This window comes from Aegilops tauschii, chromosome 6 (genome assembly GCF_002575655.3).
Source record: "Aegilops tauschii subsp. strangulata cultivar AL8/78 chromosome 6, Aet v6.0, whole genome shotgun sequence".
Taxonomy (NCBI): Eukaryota; Viridiplantae; Streptophyta; class Magnoliopsida; order Poales; family Poaceae; genus Aegilops; species Aegilops tauschii.
Window position 1 is genome coordinate 30,160,354 of NC_053040.3, and position 10,997 is coordinate 30,171,350.

At 41.3% G+C, this 10,997-nt stretch overlaps 1 pseudogene; it reads right to left on the reverse strand.

The window, feature by feature from the left end:
* Nucleotides 1–1,971: 1,971 nt before the first annotated feature.
* LOC109735706 (putative disease resistance protein RGA4) lies at nucleotides 1,972–9,808 on the reverse strand (annotated as a pseudogene).
* Nucleotides 9,809–10,997: the final 1,189 nt, after the last annotated feature.

A 10,997-nucleotide genomic window follows, 5' to 3' on the forward strand; every position in this document is an offset into this window, starting at 1 on the left:
GCTGCATGTCGCTAATAATACGACTGACGTGAGCATGCCAGAATATTTTAATCTCTATCTCTCCTGTTTGCTTGCTATACTACACGTGAGCATGCCAGAACTTTCGGGACAGAGAAGAATCATCCGTACGTACAGGCCGGTTCAGAGAGGGGGCATGCTGCAGCATAGTGGCGTGGCTGCAGCGAATCCCTGCATTATTGGCCATTCGATTAATTAATTCGACGGTCTAAGTTGAAGTCACGTTGTCCTCTAACCAAAGACAATTAATGTGGGCCGTCAGATAGGAAAGATCCTACTGTTCATATGAGGTGATATTGATACACTATATAGAAGTATAAATAAAAGTGTACCAGATTTGAATTGGATCTGGAGCATCAATCGTAACCATTGGTGTGCTAAATCTAATGGCTGGCAGCTGTGCCATTCGTGATGAACAGTAGTAGAACGTAACAAACTCCACGGTGTTCTCTTTTTTTTTGAGGGAAAAACTCCACAGTGTTCTCGAACCATCGCCTCCCACTTCCCAGAAAAGAGGCCCAACACGTGATACATCTCGGGCCATGTTGCAGATTGAGTGAGTGGAGGACGTCCTAAGCCCAAGGCAAAATTTGGAAATTCTTCTCCGTGTCATGAGGCCGGGCTTCCATACTCTACCTCAGCCATACTTGCTAAATTGCCTAAAAAAGCAATACTTACATTCGGCAAGTTCCTCAAAAAGAAAATCACTCCACGATGGTAGACCTGCATTGCACGTGTAAGCGTGGTGTTCTAGACAAGGGAAAAAACAAAACTGATACGTACTATATAAAAGTTACTATTCATATTTTTTGGACTTGTGGTTTTTTATTGCCAAGGATACCACGACAGTCATTCCCCTGTGAAACTTTTTACATGAGTATTATGTTAGGTCATGTTTGTTAAATAAGTTTCAAAAAGTTTTGAATCTTTATTTTTTTAATTGATTTTCCAATTCGGATGCATTGGCCGCCATGTTCCGAAGATCTGAACCGACATAATAGTTTCCACAATATACACTCAAAGAAAGGGAAAATGCGACATAAGAAATTGTATATAAGCAAAAAAGATAATTATAGTCAAGTGCGTTTATCAAGCATATATATTTTGAGAAATAAGATGATGTCCTGCGCGTTGATGCCAGAGCCTTGCTAAAAAAACATAAATATTTGCTAAAAAACATCTCGAGCTAATGGAGAGCAACATCCCGAAAATGAGTTATAGCTAATGGAAAGCATAAATGGTTGCATGACTAGGAAAAATAAATAATGAGTTATAGCTATTTAAAAATTGAAGAAGTCAACATGAATCGTTGACATGCATGCTATAAACGTGCAAAGCACGTGCCAATTACTAGTATATATAAATTCCATGGAAACGAGGAAACAAAAACGACATTGTCTACAAATTCTTCAGTTTGCATCAACTGATGGACGAAAACTACAGATAGTCTCCAAGCAGCTAGCCACATTGTCAGTTAAAGCTTATTGCACACACATAAAGTACAGACTACGTACATAATAGTACTTGTCTTTGCCTAATAGATACATGACCAGACTTAAGAAAACATTCAACCTCAATTCCTGCTGCAACACCAAGTTGGTCCTTTGGCTCCATTCCAAGGGCTTCTCTGGATTCAGGCATTCTAAAGCTCAGGATCGATGTCGGCTTCCCTTTCACTTGATCAAACCGGGCTTCTCTGGATTCATGCAATCTAAAGCTCCAACCAGTAGGATTGATGTCGGCTTCCCTTTCACCTGATAAAACCGGGCTTCTCTCGATTCATGCATTCTAAAGCTCCAACCAGTAGAACTGATGTGATCTTCCCTTACACCTGATCAAACCAAATGTTTTAATTATATCAGATGAACGACCAAGCACCAGGGTTTAATATATCAATAATTTTCATTTCCACGCACAGTATATCAGCTAAGTTTATTTTTTGTCTGAATCATAATGCTATTAAATGAACTACACAAGAGTTTCAACTAGTAGATACTAGTGTTTTGCTTAACACATTGCTAGTAGTTTGATATTGCTGGAATTGAGGAAATAACAAGACTTAAAAGACAGCATGTGCCTAGAATGAAGTAGGAAAATGTACCTAACATTGCCTCTCTTCCTCTGTTGTTGTTGTCTCTGCTTGTTGTTCTAAGCCTGACGCATCCACTTCATGGTCCTCCTCTGCATGCATCGGGCCGACTAAACAGATGAAGGATGTAAGCAACATGAGGAATAAATTCCCTTGCTCTAATGGCATCCTAATTTTCTAACTGGCGCACTTCCTAACAGTAATTCAGATACTCAGTGTCAGGCCTCGGCATGGCTGCATCATCCTCCATATCTATGACTATGTTATGCAATATGCAGCAGGCATGGATTATGTCACGATTGATAGCGCAGGACGTCTCTCCCTGCAGGTACTTCCATGTGTCTGCAAACCTTACAAGTGCCTCCAGCGCACAGGTTGTGGTTGCAGAGTGTCTCTTGTTGAAATCGGCCTTGGGCTGTGGGAGGTCTTCTGCCTGGTAAGGTGTGAATAGCCACATGAGAAAAGGGCATCCTACATCGCCAGTTAATTCTCAGGTCTTAGATGTTAGGTTTGGCTGCGAGGTCTGTTTGGTATTAGGTCCAGACTATAAGCATCCCTACATCAACTGGATAGGAGTAGCGACAGATGTTTCCTAGACGGTGGCTTTAGGTTTACTGTTGTATGACTTTGTAAGGTCTTATGTGAATTTTTAATAAAATGGCTGCATGCATCCTCCAGATACAGAGGACGGGGGTCCTCCTCCATTTCTAAAAAAACATCACCAGTTAATTATTCCCCAACTTCTGATCCATCTACCGCTACCTTCAACTTGATGCCGTTCAGCCAATCACCCTTCTCAGACTCCTTGAAGATTTCAGAGTCATGCAATAGGCTCAACTGGTTCTTGCTATCTGCCGGTCCAAACCAATCATCCATGAACCTCATCCTTGGATCAACCATGACTTGCATCTGAGTGATGTCATTCTTCTCAATGTTTGGAGCAGTTGGTACAAATGGGATGTGAGTAGTACATATAACACCGCAACAGATATGCATATGATGGATCTTTTCAAACATGGATTTGATCTTCTCCATTTCACTGGAGTCTGCCCAGTACAGATGGTGCTCTGCTCGGTTGCACACAACAGCAACAAACCTTTCGGTTATCAACAAGAGAGTTGACTTGTTCACACCAATAGAGGACCATATGGTCTCCAGTGGCTCATTAGAGTACAACCTTCTCAGAGCATTGGCTACTCAATCTTGTAAAGACATCACCCTCCCGTCAACAAAGGTGTCTTGTTCATATCTTCCAGTGACGACACCTTCACCAGGCTGCAGATTTAGCTAAATGTTTTTCTTGTTATTTTGAAGGAAGACTCAAATCTTTGAGCTTCCTCAAAAGAAGATCAGGTTCCTGCATGAGAAGAAAGCATAAAAGTTATTACACAATTCAAAACTTGCAAGGCAAGAGCCCAACTGTGGTAGTGTTAAAAAAATAGTGAGATCCACATATCACATATGAGCTATAATTAATTAATCATAATGATATTACTGTTCATTTTTAATCTGGATGTAACCTAAGAGAAAAAGTGAGAGCAAAAAGTAATTAACAACATGAGGGCGTGCAGCCAGATCATGCTATTGGTCAATAAATAGCTATAACAAAACTATAAGAAGCTAGTCGTCTAATGGCTATTTTCTTTACAGCAATGCATATACATTGATATTACTACCAATGTTTTTGGTTGTCTTGCTCTACAACGTTGTACTCAAAAGGTTGCTCCAGAAGCTAGCCATCTATTTACAGTAATACATCTATGCTGACATTGTGTCAACTAGTCTTTTTGTTCTCTACTCTAGAAGGGTGTATCCAAAAGGAATGAGAATGTTGGGAATATATTCAAACTCAAAACATGTCGATGACAGGTAGAAAACAAAGAGAACAGTTCAAGTAACCAGAAGAAATAGACAAATTAAGATGAACGAGCAATGCTAAATTACCTCTGGACATGAAAGAGCGGCTGACATTTGTCTCCAAGTTGAAGGGGTTAGCTGTGTACAAGACATACCATTTCTTTCTATTATCTCCTTCACGTGCATATGCCTTGACATGCTCAACATGGCTGAACATGTCCCATTCAGGGCCAGATTGTCCTGCTGCTATGGAAATGAGCAGCTCTAGGCTGCAGTATAGCTCCAAATGCCTTGGGTTTATACCTCCCATGTATTCTGGGAGTGACTCCATGTCTTCTTCCGCAAGTACGAGCCTCTGGAGTGCAGGAACACCCTCCAACACCTTCAGCTCCGGGCACTCTTCGATGGTAAGCTTCTGCAGTCTGGGAAGATTAGTAATCCTCTCCAGGTCAAGGTCTTCATTCAGACCCAGCTCAACCAGAGATGAAAAGTTCTCTAGAGATATGAGACCCTGGACATATCGCACGGATAATTTATTCAAAGCCCTTGCCTGGGAGGCAAGGCCAGGAGGAAGACACTTCAATTTGCATTGGCTTAGAAAAAGTTCCTGCAAGACAGGAAAGGCTTGCACTTGCTCCTCCCACTGCCACTCCTCCCATCCCACCATCCTATTAAATTCATCTCACGCAACTTCGGAAACCCAGCCACCATTTGGGAGGAGCTAGCACTATGGTGATGGTAGGACTGCAGGAAATCAGGTCCAATGCGCTTGATGGCTGGAGCACGGTAGATCTGAATAAACTCCAAATAAGGGAGCTGAGACAAGCCATCAGGAAGTTGTCTGCATAATACATCAGTAATGAACAGAAACCTCAAGCTCTTGAGGGGCACAACTGATGATGACATCATCCACCTTGGGAGCCATCGACCATAATATCCTTTGATGTCAAGATTTTCTAACCTGGGCGGAGGGCAGAGCTCATCAAACACCTTCTCGATTTGTTGTTGTTCTTCCTCAGAGACACTATCTCCGTCTTTAATCAGGTCACCATTTGCTAATATACTATTCGGACCACAACTTAAGAATAGGGAGGTAAGATGCACCTTATCGCCAAGCTTTGCCTTTGTTGTAGACGAGGACAAAATTACATTCTCCAGTCCATGTATTCCAAGTTCCCTGAGATGAGAAAGAGGGCCCAACTCTTCCAAACTGCACCAATCACCATCCACTTGGGCTGGAAACCCTTTTAATGCCCTCAAGTTTGTTAGAGCACAAAACCCCCTAGGTATGCCTTCTATACTAGTCATATTAAAGTTAAGATGCCTTAGCTGACCTAACTTCAAAATGCTATGTGGAACTTTCACAAATTGTTCGCATCCATCAAGGCTAATGTACTGCAAGAATTTTATCATTCCAATGCTATCAGGCAGACTAGATATATCAGTGTTTTCCAAGGATAAGTACCTCAGGTGCTTGAGTTCATGCAAAGATTCAAGCAATGCTACGACATCTGCAGAGCATATATGTAAAGTTCGTAGACATGGAAAATGAACCAGCGAATCACCAGGCTTGATATTTATATAGCCAACTGATATCAGTGCCCTTAATGTTTTTTGTGCTTGCAAAGAACTCCAGGCTAACCCATCTGATTCTAAAGATAACCGAAGAAACTCATGTGCACCAAGTTTACTAACAATATTAGTTTCTCCACCATGACCTGCTAGTGCCTCATCTCTAGCCACAAATTGAGCAAATGAGCGTACAACATCATGCATGTCGCAGACAGATTGATCAACATACTTTGTATTTGGCTCTATAAGATTCCTCAGTATCAGCTCCTTATAGTACTTGCTTCCTAGTTCTTCCGAGTCGTCCGAGGTCCCATGCAGGAATCCTTCACTAATCCACATGCCAATGATTTCATTGCTAACAAACACTGCAGTTTTAGGGAGAAGGGAGTAGTGCAGAAAACATTGTTTGGCACAAGAAGATAAATCTTCATAGCTTAAATATACTGCATTGTTTAGCTCTTCGGGCATTGCAGATATCGACCATATAGAATTGTCCAAAACCATCTCCCACTCACGGTGTTTTCTGTCCCTCTGACACAAGAGTCCTCCCATTATTTTGACAGCAAGAGGCAAACCAGCACATTTTTCTACAATTTGCATTCCAATATCCTTGAGCATATCAATTTCACGTTCATCTGTCTCACTTGAGATTATCTGCAAGCAGTTGAACCGAAGAGTCAACAAGGAGCGGTTTTCCTTGAGAGAAATAACAGTTTTTTGTAAGGATCTAGTGTTCCAGTGTCAACTCAATATTAGTCAATGAGAAACTCGTGAAGAGAGACTCACGGAAGATTGAGTAACGTACTACCTTAATTGAAGTATTAGGTGAATGAACCGGTAAGCAGGAACGCTGCTGTAAACCGGGATACCTAGCATGTGAGCGACTATTATAAGAATGGGCTCACCCAGATTATTATAAGTTTCTTACTCTTTTAACCACAAGATGCTTAGTTTAATCTATCATCTTAGAAACTAAACAAATTACGAGCTTAATTATGCGGATAGGTACTACAATACATATATTCATCCTCAAGAAAAAAGAGGTCATATTTGATCTATAACTACACAGCAGAGGTATCAAATATGTTTAAATTAGCTTTATACATATTTATAATATGGACATTACTAGCTTTTCTTATTCGTGTTGGCTACCAAATAAGTATTGTTCTATTCATTACAACTTTTTCATATGTGGTCAGTACCATACCATTTAATCTGGGTTTATTAGTGACACCTCCAACCAAGGATTGACCGTGAATTTGTGAACATGATGTGGAAGAACAATACCGCTGTTTTCCACCTTTAATAAATCGAACAACATTTATATGATCCTAGTTATTGATTTTGTTGGACTTGCATTTCAGGTGGCGACGATGTATATTTCAAATTTAGCTTTCTAGAACGGGTGCCAAAGAAGGGCGGGGGTGGGGGGGGGGGGGGGGGGTATTTCTCTAGAGAGACAGTAGCCCAAAACTATAAATTAATTACTCCAGGGTGCAAATATATTTGCAAAACGATACACGAGGAAATATATGAGCATGAGGTCAGTGTTATTGTGGGAGCGGGGTTGTCCAACGTTCATCAACCTAAATTTGACACCTAGGTTAAAGTACTGTGCCTTGTTATTCACAGTACACATATGGTGGGTGCATGCATTTGTGGTGGCATAAGTATAAATAGTGTCCGCGCTGTATGGGTCCATGTTGTAATCACAAAGCATAATACATGGAGAGCGTGCCCAATTATTATTTCTCTACCCCAAATTAAGCATGGAGCTAGTAATATTAGAAATGGACGGAGTTTTGTTACGCACCTGTTTCTTGAGCAATGACCAGGCATCCTTCGCCTCTAATTTGTCCACATGATGGTAGGGAAGCACAGCCTTCATCCCTCGAGCTATTCTTTCATCTCTAGTAGTGACAAGTACCCGGCTACCTCGAGCCACGACATTAGCCACTGATGTTTTAAGCACATCACTCCATGCTCCCTGGTTCCACACATCATCCAGCACTAGCAATAGCTTCTTTCCTGTCAAGGCAGTCTTAAGGATTGGATGAAGCGCAGCCAACGCCTTTTCACCTCTGTGTACTCCCCCGGTGAGCGTGATGACTGTCCTAAGCAGCTCAACCTCATCAAAGTTCTGGTTGATGCTCAACCATATGGTCTTCTCGAACTCGGCATTCACGGTTTCGTCGTTGAAGACCTTCTGGGCAAGAGTGGTCTTACCAATCCCACCGACGCCAACAATGGCGACCACCATGATGTTGGTGCTGCCCTCCTTTTCACTCAGCATGATCTCAACCAGCTTTCTAGTGTCTTGTTCGATCTTCTCTCCAACTACACCCGACCGGTCAAACTCCCCTGACATCTCACGCCTGGTATTAACAGAATGTGAGTTGTGCATCTTGCTGCCATGATCCTCACGGGAACCAAGATTGATGAACCTGAAAGCAGCACTTCTCTCCTTGATGGTGTTGAGCCTCTTGTTAAGTGCCTTGATGCGTGTGCCGATGTCGTGGGCATGGGAGGGATTCCGCATGCAGAAGAGCAAGGGGATGAAGCACCCCACATCTTTAGTGGACCGACCGCGCTCCATGGCCTTGAGCTGGCATAGGTCGAGGATGTCAGCAGCTTCGTACATGGCACGCTTGAGCTGGGCCACCCACTCTTGCACGCTATTGTCAGTGATGTTTCTCTTGTCAGCGTCAGCAAGGAAGTTCTTTATGTCCCTTAGCTTGACATGCATCTGCTCAATCTCGTCCCCGACTCCAAGCAGCATGTACACCTCTTCCTTCACCATCTCCGTGAGCATGTTTTGCACGTAGCATGCAAAGGCATCCGGGACCATCGTCATTTTCGCTTCCTTTTGCTGTAACAAAGATGAACCAACATATCACCCCAACCACTCGTTCTAGCTAATTATACCAGCGAAAAAGAAAGGGAAGAGCTACAGTAGAATGCTAGCATGATACCAAAGATGAACGACTTATAAGCATGAGAAACAACAGAAATAGGCACCAAGATCGACAAGCAAAAGGCCAGCTAAACTGAGGGATCCAACATTACCTTCAAGCTTAATGGATGTTGGGTCCTGCTGCTCGTACTGGCAAAGGGGCAGAGCACTGTGTATATATAAAGCCAAAGGGAAACTAGCTCTCTGACACGCAAGTTGTATGCGCATCTCCATAATTATACTACTAATTAACTAGCCGATGTGAACCGATCCATCCACATGGTGTATGTTGGGTCGTCTTGCTGTCGAAAAAAAAACTAACACATCATGAACCAATCCATACACATGCTATTTCCATAAATGACGCTACATCTAATCTTAACTGGTCAGTAGCGCCAAATTGATGATCAGAAAGTCAGATGTTGTAACAAATTGATTGACACTGGAGGATGAGCTGTTCCAGCTTTAATCAAGTACAGTATATATCATCAGGGCTTGCATCATGCCGGCATTAGTTGTTCATCAGATCATGTACACCGAGAAACAAAGTCTATGCAGAGAAAAACATGTATTACGTGCCTCCACGTCTGAAGCAATAAAAAGAAACTTGGACCAATGCAGTTGTATGATGGCATAAACAATAACCCAACAAAAAGGTCTATTTGGTTTCAAGCACCGCACGACTCCATTTGGTGGCAAACCACCTATCTAAGTTGTAAGTCTACCAAGTACCAACAGTGAATTTTGCTTTCTGATACCGGATCGTCTTGTTAGTTCAGACGTGATTGACAGCTCCCCATGACAATGGAAGATGAGCTGCACCATGTGGGCATGAATTATTCATCAGATTCATATGTTAGCGGGTCAACAGTAATAAATGATACCACCTCTAATCTAATTAATACTACTAAGAAGCCACCAGTCACCGCTCACCAGCCAACTGCTATACCACTCTGAAAATATGCATAGACAGAGGCATATTTCATGCCTTGACATGTGGAAGTTTAAACCTTCACTAAAAAACTGGCGAAGTGTTGTTTACCACTACACTTAGCATATGCATAGACAGAGGCATATTTCATGCCTTGACATGCAAAATTTGCTTCATCAACAGCTTTATGAGATTTACATATTTATTCTTAAATGGCCGTAAATATACTATTCTACACATACATGTTGGGCTTTTCTTTGTGTTGGAATTTTTTTCCTTCTCAAAGTAGAAGTCTGAACCTGCACAAAAATGTTAGTAAAAACTAAAAAAAAGAACTTTTTCAAATGTATATGTGGAAGACTTGCACCAATAGCAGAGCACACATAAGTTAATCACTGAGACCAGATAATGAGGGGAGCAAGTGGCTTAGTTTACTTTGAAATTGTCTGTCCGTTGGAAGGTATCCATAAGAACATAACCAAGAGAATTTTTGCAATTCCCTTTGATGATTTCATACTAGTGAACTATTCAGAAACTAAACTTGCTGCGCAGTACTACTGAAATGCGTACATGTTTACACTAGTTCTTTGTCACCCGTTCAAAAATAATGTTTACTGTATTGTTAGGATGGACTTGATGTTAAAATTTAACATGAACCAGTTGATTGTGTACAACATGGCACAACACTTCACAGTGATGAAATGCTCGATCATTGTTTCCACATATGACCAATAATGCAAGATTGACATTCAGTTTGGTGGTTTCATATAGTGAAATATTCAGAAACTAAACTTGCTGAACATTACTACTGAAATGCATACATGTTTACACTAATTCTTTGTGGTGCCATTCAAGATAATGTTTACTGCATTGGTATATGTTACTACATTCCATGCAACCTGTACGATTTAAGCCTTTATAACTATATACTCCCTCCGTTCCTAAATATAAGCCATTTTAGAGATTTCAATACGGACTACATACGGAGCAAAATGAGTGAATCTACACTCTAAAATAAGTCTATCCGTATGTAGTCTGTTGAAATCTCTAAAAAGCCTTATATTTAGAAAGGGAGGGAGTACTGACTAGCACATCATGAACCTCTACATCCGTGTGCCATTTCCACAAATGATGCTACATCATCTAATCTGAACTAATTAGTTAGTGGCACCAGATCGATCTGAAAAGTCAGATGTGTCCAGGATGCGTGCAAGCACGATGCCTGATTGTCTTCTTAACCCAGACGTGATCGACAGCTGACCATGACAATGGAAGATGAGCTGCACTAGGAACTATAATTGCGAGTCAAGTATATATATGTATGCATTTTTTCTCTTTGAGCCACCCACCCCATCAGCAACTGAAAGGTTCATCGTCTCAAGTTCTCTTGAAATTTCTTATTTGTATTTTCCAAATATGAAAGTATTTTACAGCTACAGAATTTGTTAAAATACATTCAGATATTAATTTACTACTCCCTCCAATCCATATTACTTGTCACAGCTTTAGTACAACTTTATACTTATGAGTATCACACAAATGCAAAGTCCCCTTCATTAACAACTTTATGGAACTTG